General features: G+C 46.9%; 1 protein-coding gene across 5 annotated transcripts in view; it reads right to left on the reverse strand.

The window, feature by feature from the left end:
* The window catches only part of KIAA0513 (KIAA0513 ortholog), an 81,319-nt gene that overhangs the window by 48,505 nt on the left and 17,117 nt on the right, over positions 1 to 15,697 (reverse strand). The window contains exon 1 of one of the 5 annotated variants that reach the window (XM_039503193.1): positions 8,749 to 8,954. The exons of 3 other annotated variants lie outside the window; for them this stretch is intronic. The gene's annotated coding sequence lies outside the window, so the exon portion shown is untranslated. Of the gene's footprint in view, positions 1 to 5,257; positions 5,332 to 8,748; positions 8,955 to 15,697 lie in introns of those variants that run through there. One more of the 5 variants, XM_039503194.1, reaches the window with a different exon arrangement.

Here is a 15,697-nt window from a genome sequence, read left to right on the forward strand (position 1 = left end):
GTCAAAGCGAACAGCAGATCCTTGTTAATATGCACCAGTGACAGCGGAAGTCCCTTTGTGAAGCCCTGAATTTTGGAAAGCCCACTACTGTATGCAATGCTGTCTAAGGTGGAGAGAGTCAGGACTCCTGGATTCCGTTCCCAACTCTGCCAACAACTCGTTCTGCAACTTTGGGATAAATCCCTTAATCTCTGTGCTGCATTTTAGCTGTCTGTAAAATGGGGATAAAGCCCCAAATGTTCAAGAGAAATTATGGTCCGTGCACAGCCTTGGCCCTTGTGCCCAAGTCAAGGCTGGTGTGCACTAACCCTAACTCTCTGCTTCACAGATTGCGTTTGAAGATGCAAGACATCACCTATGTACCTCGCAGTGGAGTCAGAATAGCTCAGCACAGCATTTTGCGATCCTCACATAAAGACGCTGCAGGAGCTTGGAGTATATTATTCTGAAGAGCTCTAGCACTACAATGGAAATACAAAGAGCAGAGCAGGGCACTGGATGCTTCATTGCCCTGGAACATGAAACACACACTGCGCTACAGGTAGGTGCGACACAGGGAGCCTGTGAAAGATTAGCGGGCAGATTAACGCAGCCCAGCTGCAGAATTTTCAAGCCCCACTACAGCGAGGCCTCAGCATCAGACAAGAGAGAAAACTGCTCCCATCTCATCCCAGTTAGCATCTGTGATTTAAGCAGCTGCGTTTGTTTAAAAGGCCACTCGACCCCGCCCACCAGTGTCACTTCTTATCACTGGAATTATAAACTTGAGTCATCCCTTCTGTGCTGGTGCAATTTGCATAATTATGACATTGGAACCCATACTCACATCTGCGAGCTCCATGGAGACCAAGTCCTAGCCCTGAAGTCAGAGGCTATTAAAAGCTGTAATTAAAATGAAGCAACCTTTCACTGCTTTCTTTGCAGTACAAAACAGGCACAATAGCAGCTTGCACCCATGCTCTCCCCAACCACTGACGCAGCCAGCTGGTAATCTCCTGGTGAGCAAATATTCCTTCAGGTATCTGCACCGCCCTCACTTTGTGTCTACGAGAAGAGAAACATTAGTTTCTCCAGTTTACAGTGGATAACAAGCCGATGCTCAATATGCAGGGATACCAATATTTTCAGCATTGGGCGCATGCAAAAATGTGCATGCCCTCATGATGGCAATTCCTGCAACTGTGCAAACAATTGTGATAGATGTGCAAACAAAAAACAGTGCATCACCAGGCAGAGCCTATTCAGCCCCTGGCAGGATTCTGAATCATTCTGTTGCCAGAGTTTTCAGCACTGGCCAGAGAGAGGTGTCTAAGCACAGGCAGGGGCAGAGTGGTCTAGTGCAGTGTTTCTCAACGCCCCGGCACCGGTCCCTGAGATCTCCCGGACACAGATTAGGAAGGCGGTAAGTCGGTCCCTGATATTAAAAAACATGGTCTAAGTAGCCTAAAAGCATGAGACTAGCAGCCGGGTCCTCCTAGATTCTACCACCAGCTCTGCCACTGATGCTTCACCTCCCCGTGCCTCAGTTTCCAAATTGTAAAATGGTGACATTTACTTGCTTCATGGGAGGGTGGGGATGAGAATGCAATATACTTGTTAAATATTATCCTGCAACCCAGGCACTCTGGCAAGTAGAGAGATCGCCACAGAAGGGACAGAAAAACCCACCCAGTTGAACAAAATCCCCTCTACGCTGTGCCACTGATTTTCCGTACTCTTGTTGCCCATTACAAAGATCGGCTCGGGCCAGCTTTCTCCCTTGCAACACACCTTCCCCTCCTACTGGACCCAGCAGCAATGTCCGAATCCTAGAATCAGAGCAAGTCTCTCTGGAAGGGATCACGATGTCACAGGACCCGCTGCCGGATCAGGTGAGAGAACACGAACACTTTAAGACCTGATTCTGTACCTAAAAACTTAGGTTGATCTAGCTAAGTCGCTAGGGGGTGTGAAAAATTTCACACTCTGAGCACCACAGTTAGATCGACCTAACCCCTGGCATAGAAATGGCTGGGTCAATGGACTCCTTCTGTCGACCTAGTTACCGCTTCTTGGAAAATGGGATTACCTACAACGACGGAAAAATCCTTCCTGTCATTGTAGGAAGTGTCCGCCCTGTAGCGGCAGAGCTGCAGCATAGACGCACCCATAGAATAAAGGGCCAAACAAATGGAGGGCTTATGCCTGGCGGCATTTCTCTGCCTGTAACGAGACAACTTTTGAATGGAACGCTGCACCCGATCCGTTCCAAAATTCCAGGGAACGTTCTAGGCGTTCACGGGGAAAAATTGATAAAAATCAGAAAACTGGCAAGGGGGAAAATGAGGGACACATGGAGCTCCTGGCATCCGGTTAGCAAGCTCAGTAGTTTCAACCAGGTCTGTAACCGTCTACAGATCAAAGAACCGGTTGATGGCGCCATTCCAGCCTGGCACACCTCCCATCTCAGCTCTGCCCAGGGCACAGTTTAACATGTTGACACCCTGGATGACTTCCCTGCCAGACAGAGAAAAGAAAGAAGAATGGTGGAGGAAGGGAGGCACAGAGCCCTGATACAGTGGGGAAATGGGGGACAAAGGTCTGGGGGAGGGGGATGCAGAATCCTTGCCATGGTAGGGAAGAAGGGAACAGGAGGCCTGGGAGTGAGAAGGCAGAATAAGGGGACACACAGAGCTCTTGGCATGGAGGTTCAGTGGGAGACAATGGTATTGAGGGAGAAGGACATGGGGGACACAGAGCTCGCTCCATGGTGGGAAAGAGCCGGATGGGGGTACCCAGAGATCCTGCTATACGGGGAGGAGGCCCACTGAGCCCCTCACAAGAGGAAGAAGGTAGGGAGTTGCTGGGAGTCCCTTACAGAGGGGGATAGGAGGGTGGTGCCCAGGGAGCTTCAGGGGAGGGTGAGGAAGGGAGGGATGCAAGGAGCCCCAGGTGCGTGCAAGGGGCCCAGCCAAAGGAAGCAACAAAGCGTGCGACCCTCTAGTAACAACATTGTCTAACTCTGTGGGGAAAAGCCAGTCTATGCGCGATGCTGACATGCAGGCAAAGCCAGGAGAGAGGGACATCAAAGCTTCACAATCCATTTAAACCCTGGCCTATATTTAAAAATCAGATTAGACCTAGTTCCCTCTGAGCACTGTAGTTAGGTCCATTAACCCCCTGGTTTAGACACGGCTAGGTCAACGGACGCACCATTCTGTCAACCTAGCTACTGCCTCTCGGACAGACGGATTAATGGAAAAACCCCTTCCATCGAAACAGCAGCATCCACGCTGCGGCAGCCAGAAACGTGCCACTGTAGTGTAGACATGGCCTAAAAGGTCCCCTGTGCGGCTTCCCCAAATGGGTAGATCATCTCCAGGAGACCCAACCTTTCCTTTCACTGTTGCTCTCATTAGCACCACCTGAGAATAAATCCGAGAGACATTAAACTGAATTCCTTTCTCCACAAACTAAGTTCTACTCATGTTCTTTTTAAGGGTGACCCAGTCCACTTCTTTTCTTTTAAAGAGATGGCTAATTCAATCTTGAATATTAAAGCTAATTGTATTTTGTAAAGAAGAGAGCTATCCTGAAATTCTGGAAGTCTCTTGCTTTTCTTGTGCATCCCAACCGCATCATTTCCATTATGTCAACACCAGATATCAGATGCCAGCTTCTTATTTTATTATATTTAAAAAAAAAACAAATTAAACATCTCTTAAAGGGACAGGCTCTTCAAGAGCACCATTTAGACTACCTTTTCCACTGCACTGAAATTTTTCCCTTTAATTCCATCCAGCAGGACATATTTTTCAGCATCCAGAGGAGATATTAGACTAAGCCAGATATTTGAGAGTCCCCACCCCTTTGGGGGAGGGGGGGGGGAACAGGAGCCCAGATTGACCTTGCTAAGCCATTTGATGACCCAGCTACTTTCATAGCTGCAACCCCTTAAATGAAAATATTTTTAACAAGCTTTTCACGCACTAGAGCTCTCAGAAGTAAGCTCAGGCATTGACTAATTTGAACTGCTGCCTCCAGCCTTTTATTGAGTTACTGGGATATTACTCCAAGAAGCTGATCAGCAAAGCTGGAAGCCTGTCACTGAAGCACAATATTGCCAACGCCTCGGGATAAGATTTCAGATCATGAGTGTCCCACGCCAGCGGGCAGTCTGTCCGTCCATGCACAAAGGTACCTCTCAGCTAGGGAGAAGACAGAGAGAGAAGCTCTAACGGATTGCTCCACACTGCACCAATGGGCTCTGAAGGGAATGCAATCCAGCCATCTGCAGCCCACTGCATTAGTGCAATGAGAAGATTTTAAAGGGACAAGAATGTTTTGCAAGGGGGATCCCCAGTGGAAAGAGAACAGAGAAAAATCTCACACACACACCCACACCCCCCCGAACCAAATAATTCAGACTACTCTGCAAAAGCCGAGATCTCTCCAGTTCCAGGCTGCCCTCCATGCGCCAGGCTCTAAGGTAGCGGCTGCCCCTGCTTTGGCACTCAGCCATTTCCCTTCCTTTTCACCTCACCTAGATTTTACCTGTGGTGAATAAGTCTCAAAGTGCCTTTGTTCCCTGTGCTGTTCTGCTTGTTCAGTGGCAGGTTATCAGCGCTCAGAAAGGCTCTTATCTGACTTCACAGGAGCAACGGGAGTGGGGAACAAGCGGTGGAACACCATGGATATTCTTGAAGAAGCCACAATTCCTCTCTCAGGAGCTCATATGCACCTAATCCACCCCCCCCCCAAAACGCACACTCCTCTCCCCATGCCTGCCCAGCACTCCTTGCATGTCAGCTCAAAGAGGAAGGAAGGTGTGTGTGTTGTGTAATTTTGACAGTGTTCACATCAGTGGGTTTTTGTTCCCAAGCACAGCACACCCCAGACAACAATGCAACTCAACTCCCCAACAGCAAACCTCAAAGAGAACAAAACACAAAGCAAGGGCATTGCCTCACTGCAAAACTAACCAAGTTACACTGGTCAGAATTGGCAGCGGATTACCTCTTCCACTCAGGAGTCTGAGAACTGAAGCGATATACTTCGAGGGCATGATATACTTCGAGGGCATCGTCTCGCATGCTGGGCTTACATGCTGTACTGACAGCCAGCGTGCCAACCCATAAACCAGACACATAGTTCCACTATGAATAAAGCATTTCATGCATCTTTAAGTTTAGCAAAGTTAAAATAAATATCTCTGGCTCTCTGGTGATCTCGTTCGAAAGCAAAGCAATTACTGTAACTACCGCGGGTCATAAATTACCTGCTTTGCCACTTGCCTGGTGATCTGTGCCAGGAAAATGAAGACGAGATGGGGAGAAACGTCCAACTCTAGGCAGCTGTTGAGAGGGGAGGAGAGAACAATCCAACAGCAAGGGGTAGATGCTCAGCGCAGTGCGCAAAGCAATTCAGCACGCAACATCCAGCAGCCACCAGAGCTGCGTGTGTGAATCCTCGTGCATCCGTCTCCAAATCAGCCACACGCGTGCACACCCACACGCACCCCGTTGATCACGATAGGCTCGTCAGTTTCCCCACCCCCTGAGCTCCAATTAGCAATTGGCACACAACATATTCACTGACTCAGCTAATAATTTCTCTCTTTCACTTAAAGGTCAAATGCCGAGGGATTTTTTTTTTATAATGCCATTTTCTGAGCTGATAGCGAGGAGCACGTCCCAGAGCTACCAAAAGGCTTTGACATTTTAATTCCATAGCGCATCAGAGCAGTAAATGGTGAGACGTCAAGGGGTCTGAAAGCATTCTCCCCCCACGACGCAGCAAGGGGCTATGTGAATTGTGCATCACTAACAAGACGGGAACACATCCCACCATCCTCCGCAAAGCACTAAAGTGAGAGGTTAACGGATGGAGAGTTTTATTGTTCACTCTACGGCACTTGCACCTCCCTGTGGGGGGTGGAGGTGGAAATGTGGATTCAAAAGAGCAAGTGAGGGGGCGGGAGCCTTGAAACAGGCAGAAAGGTTCATCCAAAGTTTGGAATGTTGACAGTTCTTTCTTTGAAAAATCACCACTCTTCCCAGCCCGCTCTAGAAACAACCGGTGCAGAGAAGCTCCACAGCAGGGGTATGTACGGCCACTCTGCCCTTCCTACCCCACTCAGTGGGAAAAGGGTTCTAGAAAGGAGAAGGCTGAGAATCTCTGCAACAGGGCAAACCCTGCATCTGACAGCAGCGATACTGTAACATTGAGGAGGCTGTTGTGCTGTATTTATAAAGGAGCACGATATCAGGGAGGCTTCACTGATGAAGCACAGTTTTGCTCCAATACAATAGCTAGCCCCTTCACTTCCATTTTTTTATTCTAGCATCTTCCTTCTCTCTTTCTCGGTATTCTTTGCTCTCCATTCCCACAGAACAGTACAGCAGCTACTCAGAGTTTTGTGGTCACTAGCAAGCAATAAACATGGCTACTGAACTGACTTCTCAGCAAAAGCCCCACTCTACCACCTGCTCCTGTTACAAGGGGGAACCTCTTTTCTCGCCCCAGGATTAGGACATTGTACTAATTAGAGCTGCAGCCACTAGAGGGCGACACAAACACTGTCTAATCAAGGGCAGCGAATCATGTAGTCCTAACGAGTTCCGCCCTCCCACTTCGAGAGCCGTCTCAAGCCCTGTCCTCATTGGGAGTAAAATCATGCCAGCTGTGACTGTGTGTAAAGTGGTACCATTCTTCTCCCAGAGCAGATAGAGACTGATAACAGCACGTGCTCCTCCACCCCAGCGCTGCCAGGTGAGTCCCAACACGGGAGCAGCTGGGACATTTGCAACTGTTCCTTCTAGGGTAAAATTCTTGAAGTCTCCCAAGAGGTCGGGAGAGAAGGTGGCACAACTTCCAACCCCCATCTTACAGGCACCGGTCAGGACACTATGCTGAATGCCAGATCGAAAGGCCATCTGACTGTCCACTCAAACAAGGGATCCGGTGGGAGAATTACTCATGAGCTGTAAATACATTTGATCAAAATCACCGGGGAAGACATGCCTAGGCCCTGTTGGTCACGTTAGATTTCCTTAAAAAGAAAAATTTCCTACAGATCCTCAGCAAACCAGCTGAGCTTTAAAGCATAGTGCTCCCTTAGCAACCTGCTCAGCACAGCTGCTCTCAGTTATCCCAGAGCAGTGGTTCTCAAACTTTTGTACTGGTGACCCCTTTCACATAGCAAGTCTCTGAGTGCGACCCCCCCCATATACATTAAAAACACTTTAATATATTTAACACCATTATAAATGCTGGCGGCAAAGCGGGGTTTGGGGTGGAGATCGACAGCTTGCAACTCCCCACGTAATAACCTTGCAACCCTCTGAGGGAGTCCTGACCCCCAGTTTGAGACCCCCTGTCCCAGAGCTTAGCCTCGAGGAGGGAGAGATGACTCAGTATCAAGCCCGGGATCTTACACACACATGCTGATGTATGTAAGCCACTTGTTAGGGCACCTTACACTTCCCCCTCTCTGTATCTGACCCACGGAGGATGCCAGTCTGGTATAGCCCCCGGGCTCCTCCGCTCAAGCGGAAGACACTCCTGCTTTCAGCTGTGGTGGCTCCCGGTGTCAAACAAGACGGCAGCTGTCATGGAAGCACTTGAGAAGGCCACAGCCCCTGTTTAATACACCTTTCGCCAAAGCCTCATCCTTGATGCAGAGGGCATTCAGCACTCCAATTAGCATCACTCTCATGATGGACGGCCTCTGCCACCCAACCCCACATCACAGCAAACGCAATCCTCTATAAGGTTTTCCAGTACTTTTCAGTAATCCTGTGCATCCAACTCCAGAGACACGGAACCTCTGTTCTGAGAGCTCAGACACCCCTCTAATTCATGCTTTTAAAAGGCACCTCGCTGCTGCGCATGATGCGGTGTGGGGCTTGAAGTTACTGATCCAGAGATGCATATTTTTCCATCTCAAGTTGCATTTTTTAAAAAAAATATCATGCACGTGAACGTGGCCAGTAGTTCTGAGCAGAAAACCAAATGTCAGTAATTTACTACTTTCCACTGATTAAAATCATCATCATTAACATGTCCATTGCAAAGAACATTTTAAAAAATTATCCAGACCCAAAGCTTTTATACAACAAGGCTATGCAACCATACCTTGGCTTAGTTACATCCCTTTGCACCACCTTCCTACATCCCACTTTTGTCTGTTATCACTTGTTTTCAGGTCTTAACTTTCATTGCAAGATCTCTGATGCACAAATAGCAGATCCCAGTTTAATCTCAGTTCTGCTGTTGTAAATCCACAGCAACTTCAATCGAGTGACTCCAGATTTGCACCAGAGGCTCACAGATCAGAGTCTGGCCCCATGTCTTATTTGTTCTGTGAACTGCTATTCACGTTCATGGCACTATATCAGTGCACACATCAATCCATCTCTGTTCTCTCTCCATTACACTGCAGAGCCAGCAGATAGGGGCAGAAGGAACAATGGTATTTATTTCAACAAAGAGTATTTCAATCGTTTCCCCCCGCCTCCCCCGCAACTTTGACATTTCATCCCTAAAATCATTAGTTTCTTCCAAAAAGGAAATAAAGAGCCAACAGCCCAGTCAACCTAATGTCCCATGCACACCTGCAAGAACAGGTAAGGAACCTGAGCTGTCCATCTCTACTGTGTATCGAGCTTTGTTATTAGTACAGAGATAGAAGAGATTCCATGGTGAGTTACAGAAATATATTTGCAGCCAGAAGTTCCCCTTCCAATTCTCTCTCACGTTAAGCCTTACCTTGAAAACAACAGCATGGAAAACAAAACAGATTTACCCGCCATTCGCTAACCCATGGTGTATCTGAATCCAGAAGATTACTCAACATTTGACAGCCCCGGCAGCTTTAAACTCACTGGGGCATGTGGGAGATTATTTCTGGTTATTTTCTTCCCCCGCCTCCTCCCCAAACTCTGAAGTAGGCTTGGGAAGGGGGCAGGCAGCAAAAGAGAAAAATCCCAAACCAGGCCAGATCGCAGAAACTAAGATGTGATTCTGTTAGACAGCACAGCTAACATTTCAATCCTACTGCACTGCTGGACGTGCCAGAAGGAACTAGACAATGGAAGGAACACTAATTTCATAATAGAAGTCCTTGGAAGGAACAACATGGGCCTATGATATCTTCAGATAAAAACAAAATGTATTTTTTATTCCAGGCTTGTTACAATTTGTACACCCTTCCTGCTAAAAAATGTCGCAGGAAGAGTGCCCCTCAGGCCCTTTGCAGCATCTTGCAGAGATGCGTCATCTTCGTTGTCTTATTTCCATAAGAGGATCAGCTAATTTTCTGCTATTAAATAGGCTGCACCATGCAAAGAAAATTCAAGGATCACAGTGCCTGTCAGTCCACAGTTACTGAACAAACTAGGCACATAGGAATCCCTTGCAGCCACTTCTGCGGTAGAACATTACAGCAGTTTCACAGCGCACAGTAACACTACAGGAGTGTTTCAGGCTGGAAATGAAGGGTACTTTGGCTGAAACCATAGGGAGAATGTAGACTGGCAGTAGTTACCCACACTGGAATCTGGTCAAGGGCCAGTTCTTGCCAAAAAGGACCGCGAGGACTTCAGCTTCCATAAGCATATAGGACTTTGCCTTTGAGGACTCCTCCAAAACAGCAGCAGCAGCCCAGGCCATCAGAGCTCCGTGAGAAAAGTAACACCCAGAGAATGAACCAGCTCCACTTCCCGAGTCTCCCATCCAAATACCAGCCCAGCCTGATCAGGCTTAGTGTAGGAGATCTGATGAGGTCACCAGGAGCAAGGTGCAATTTGGCAGTGAAAGTCCTTTTCAATTAGGTGCAAGACAATCCATGAAGACGTCACAGCAAGGCCCAATGAGCAGAGAAAGACCAGCCTTTCCTAAACTCAAGCAATTATGGCACCATCCTAATGAGTCCTGGTGGGATTAGAGCAGCATTTGAGCCTACTCCATGGAATGGGGCACAAGTGGATGACCATAGAAGGCCCTTCCAACTCAATCATCTAGGAGCTGAAGGGCCCTCCAAATGGGATTGATAATGAGCTAAGTGATGGAGCTGATCACTCTAGGTGACTCATTCAAATACAGCCTGTGCTAGTAATAACTAGACATTGTTTGCCGTTCAATGGCCGGCCAGAGGACTTTGTGAAATGAGTTAGTGATTTAAATTCATTTCCCAATGGGCAAAACTCACACCTCACCACCACCAGCGGGCACTGGGCCTGGAGACCTCCTCGTTGTTAGAGCAGAGCTGGTTATCCCATGCACAAGGCTGAGGCACGTCACAGTACACTGCATGAGGAAGCCTGCACTGCTGCTGTCAGCTGCGTGCACATTTTTGGGGGCTCACGGAAGGCTCCAGTTTCCAGGGCCAACAATACAGTGGATAATTTAGTTTGTTTTTCTGTGTGTTCGCAATTAATACATAAGGAGCAGAAGACAGGAAAATCCCCCTCTGCTACAACTATGCTTTTGACAGCAGAACAATAGAGTCCTTAGCACTCAAACAGATTTGTGTGTATTTAGATCAAAGTGGAAACCAGTTGTTTGCAGGTGTGGTTTGTTTTTAGCACAGAGTTCTTAACCCTTCAGTGGCAAGGGCCCTGGGCAGCTCCAAATCTGCACAGGGCTGAACACACCAGTGGCATCCAAACATCATGCTGAGAACCTGCACGGGTTGGCTGCTGCATCACTGCAGGACCCTTGGCTCTGAACTTGGGTTCATTAACTGACTGCTCAATACCTAATTTTGAAAAGTGACAGCATCCAGTTAAGCACCAAATTATACTCACCCTAAAGTCCAGGAGACTTTTTTAGAAGTAAAAGAGAAAGGCATGTGTTAATCTTTCTACGCATTCCACTTCATGGGGAGTTTTAAAGGAAACACTACATTTATGGAGTAAAACCAACTGGAGACAAGCCCTGACTCTACATTGGAAAGCAATCATCAGATCCATTTGTCACTAATGTGCCAATCTCTGTGGTATTCCTGATGCCAATTTATCATCTCCCAGGCTATATGCAAATATACATAAACACCCATGGCAATAGTGTGTTATGATGTGATTCCATTGCCAGTCAGGAGGGCAAGGGCGGCTCCAGGCCCCAGCACGCTAAGCGCATGCTTGGGGCAGCAAGCCGTAGGGGACACTCCGCCGGCACCACAAGGGTGGCAGGCAGGGTGCCTTCGGCGGCTTGCCTGCGGAGGGTCCGCTGGTCCCACGGCTTCTGGACCTCCCGCAGGCACGGCTGTGGGAGGTCCGCCGAAGCCGCGGGACCAGCGGACCTCCCGCAGGCAAGCCGCCGCACGCAGCCTGCCTGCCGTGCTTGAGGCAGCGAAATGCCTAGAGCCGCCCCTGCAGGAGGGCACTCTTGAAAAAAAACAACAACCAAGATATGCCATTGTTCCACCACATCCCTTCAGAAAACTCTTCTAATCCAAAGTATGTCAGTGGAATTAAGCTGGCATCTCCCTCACCAAATGTCCCTGTTTACAGACTCACTGTGAGGCCTTAGGGAAGTCCCTTAGCTTAGATTCCTTCTGTTGCTGTTTTGACATCCTTTACATGGGGTAACAGCACTTCCCCATACCACAAGGATTTGTGGAGGCATTAATTAAAATCACTAAAGGCCTCAGATTCCTGGAAGAAGGTGTTACAGAAATGTTGCCACGCACGACAGTCAATTGCATTCTCTAGCCAGCCTACTACAGTGTATTGCACCGCGGGTTCATGGGGTTTGAAATGGGAATGATGCGATATGTGAACAGCAAGAGTAATACAAAAGGTGTTTTGGTACCTGCCGTTCCTGGACAGACTCTCTATCTGGGTGGTAAGGAAGTATGAAGACTGCAAGCAGCAAACTGCTGATAGGACTCTACTAGCATTTGCGAACAGAGTCATATAGTAAGCACGGCGCTTGGGGAAATGGCTAGCATCGTTCTGCCACTACCATGCTCCTCACCCACATTATGCCCGTATGCGTGGCACATGGAGTTTATTTTTGAATTAGGATACGCAGAACGAAATAATAGATTAGATCCCACCTAGTGCATCGTTCTGTCAGTGCAACATTCTTCTCTACTGTATGTTTTGACCAGAGTCTGGAATAATTTTAAAATGTGCCAAGCAATGGAGCTTTCATCACTTCTCATGGGAGGTTAGCCCACAAACTAATAGACCTCGCCACCAAGGAAGCTTTTCTTGATAATCTGTAAATTTCCCTTTTCTTAAATGTACTCCTAGTTGTTCTTCCTTTTATCATGGCAAATTCCTCTCGCCCTGGGATTCACAAACCTTTCAAGATTTTCTTTCTTCTACCCTGGGACCTCTGCTCCCAGATAGCTGTCACTTGTGCACACAACTACCAGATTGATGTGTAACTGCACACAATAGTTAGGTATTGAGTATGCATTGAGTGCACCTTAACTGTTTGAAAATTAGGCTCGTGGATCAGTGCTGGAACTAGGGGTGCTGCCGCATCCCCAAGCTTGAAGTGGTTTCCATCATATACAGGGCTTACAGTTTGGTTCAATGGCTCTCAGCACTCCCACTATACAAGTTATTCCAGCATCCCTGGGCTCATGCTAGATAGTCAACTATGCAAAACCACCTCCAGCCTTTGCAAAGAAAAGTTACACACACACACACGGAATGACACATAGAAGGCTAGAGAGTGCGCATATTTATTCTAGCGCTTGTATTCTTGTAATATTAACTGCTTTACAAAGGAGAACTTTCCCCATTCCCAAAGGTTTTTCTCTATTATGAACAGCTGTTCTACAGCATGCATGAAAAGATCAGCAAGTGACTCATCCGCCTTAATCAAGTTAGGATGAAAGCGTTACATTTACCATCAGCCTCCACACAATCTGCAGAGTGCAAAAGTTATACTAAACAAGTGGAAAATGGCTAATCCCATTCATAACACATTTTGGTAAACATACGCAAACTTGCTTAGATGTCATCTAACACAATAATGTACTCATGGATTTTAATCAGCTGCCAAACTTAAGACACTCATCACATGTTGCATTTACATTGTAAATCAGATCACACCAATTCCTTTATCTAGGTTGCCTTTTTGCATATCAACATTACCTTCCTCTCTATTTGCAACATGCAGAATCTGTAGACTGCCTTTATCCAAGTCAACAGCAGCCATTCCCACAGCACAAAAACAAATGACCAGGCTAACTGAGCTGGAAAGATGCATCTCAGTGCTAAGAATTAAGTGCACCTTGGAAGTCTGTGGCAATCATTAAAGACAGAAGAAACATGAAAGCTGCTCTTCTTTCTCTTCCTTGCACTAACACATCAGTTACCTCTCCCAGAAGCTGTTCCGTTTGCTCATGGAATCAGATGCTTCAACTTGAATGAAAGACATAACAGCGAGGTGGGAAGGGGGAAGAGAATGTAACCAATGAGAAAGCGTGGGACAGAATCGTGACACTGGCAGACCAGGCGTTAACTTACGCCAAGGCCCTTTGGCCTCACTGAACACTGACAAATGCTCAGGTAGAAAGCAGTCTGGCTCCCCGTGAGTTAGCATTGTTAAAATAAATGTTAGGTTTATAAGAATGTGTTTAATGTTTAGACTTTATGAAATGCTTGTAAACTGCTGCATGCATTACCTCACTTACAATATCTGTATCCTATAAGAGTTTTCAATGTTTGCTTTGAAACTATAAAAGTTTGCTATGAAACTGGAACCCTCCCTCCTCCCCATCCCTCTACCCGCCCCAGTCAGGAGAGAAGCATTACCAAGTGTGAAATACTAGTTCACGACAAGAGATGTCATCTTCCGCCCAACAAAACAAGGCCTATACGCATCAGACAAGCCACCGTGGAACATCAGTGGGCAGAAGACTGATTGCTTTCCCCACACCATGAAGAGAGGACGTGCACAAAAACTCGTCCCATCACAGCCTGAACTCAAAAGGAAGGGAATAAAAATTCCTGTCAAGGAGAAATTGTTATTACTGTGCTGCTTGGAATTTGGAGAGGGCAAAATTTTCAGCATAAGCAAGGGATCCCCAAGCTGCTTGGCTTGGGTTAGCTCTAAGGGGCATACAGAGCTCGCGTATCATAGCAGCTATTACGTATTTGGAAACGAAGCCTGTAGCTAATTTGTGTGGACACGTTTACCTGCTTTAACCTTGTAAATAACTCACTTCTTTTTCCTACTTAATAAATCTTTAATTAGTTTATTACAAGACTGGCTACAAGCCTTGTCTTCCGTGAGAGATCTAAGGTACAACTGTCCTGGGGAAAGTGACTGGTCCTTTGGGACTGGGAGTGACCTGAATCTTGCTGTGATTTTTGGTGCAAGGGACAATCTATCACCAAGGCAGGCTTGCCTGAGTGGCAAGATAGACCAGAGTGCCCAAGCGGACTGTCTGTGACTCCACGTTAAGGCTTGAGGAGTTCACACTTGATACTTGCAGCGCCACCACAATACAGAACAAATAATAAAAGCAGGGCAGTTGGGTGTTTCTATTCTAGGAGAGCATGAGGGTGTAATTAATTCTCTTTTGCTGTGGAAACAAATGATGCCACAATCAAGATTATGGCTTCAGGAGGCAAAAGCAGCAAGCGGGGCACAGGTATGTAGCAACAAACCCAGTTTCCATGTGTGGGGTCTCAGTGATACCACAACAGCAGAGAAATGCAGGAACTAGGAAACATTAGCAGGGTTGTTTCTCAGCAAAGCTTTCTTTAAAGCAATCTAAGAAGTATCAATAGCTCCTTAGCAATAAGGAGCTTCCCTCTGACAGCTTTAGCCAGGGATATGCAGTGCTGTCGTAGCCATGTCAGCGAGGTCATATCTTTTACTGGACCAGCTACTGTTGGTGAGAGAGACCAGCTTTCGAGGCGCACAGAGCAGAGCTCTCGCTCTCTCTCTCACCAACAGAAGCTGGTCCAGTAAAAGAGAATACTTCACCCACCTTGTGTCTCTGCTAGGCAGCAAACCATGCAGCAAATGTGCAATGAGATTTAGTTACTGGGCATCAACCGAAAATTCAGGGAAAGAAATTAAGCCAACTTTGGTCCATATAAAACGTTGACAGCTGAGACGGCCCTGCCTGTCAAAGAGATACCTACGAAAAGCAAGCAGCTAACTGCGTAATTAAATGCATGGAGTAGCGTGTGCTAAAGCGTATGCGTTGCCCTGGCAAGTGACAACTTGTCATTATCTTAGTGCTGCTGTCACACAGACAGGTCTCACTCCATTGGTTACAGAGACATTAAATGATGTCTCTAGATGCTGTATCTGAGCCTTTCAACTGTCAAAAAAGGCCTCACTTAAGCATAACTCTCCAGAGGGGTAGGTGAGTCTGAGGTTTAAGTACGGCTTGTAAAGATCCTCTGAGTTCTTCGAACGAAGGGTGCTATATAAAGTATTATTAATCACCCTTTGTCACTTAATATTATAGAGTCAGGAAAACGTGGCCACAGCAAGGGGAAATATCCTCAGATTGTCTAACCCAGTGGCTCTCAACCAGGGGTACGGAGAGGTCTTCCAGGGGGCACATCAACTCAACGACATATTTGCCTAGTTTTACAACAGGCTACCTAAAAAGCACTACAGAGTCAGTACAAACTAAAATTTCATACAGACGATGACTTGTTCATACTGCTTTATATACTATACACTGAACTGTAAGTACGATACTTAGATTCCAATTGTTTTATTTTATCAT

Source organism: Mauremys reevesii, linkage group 16, assembly GCF_016161935.1.
Source record: "Mauremys reevesii isolate NIE-2019 linkage group 16, ASM1616193v1, whole genome shotgun sequence".
NCBI lineage: Eukaryota > Metazoa > Chordata > Testudines > Geoemydidae > Mauremys > Mauremys reevesii.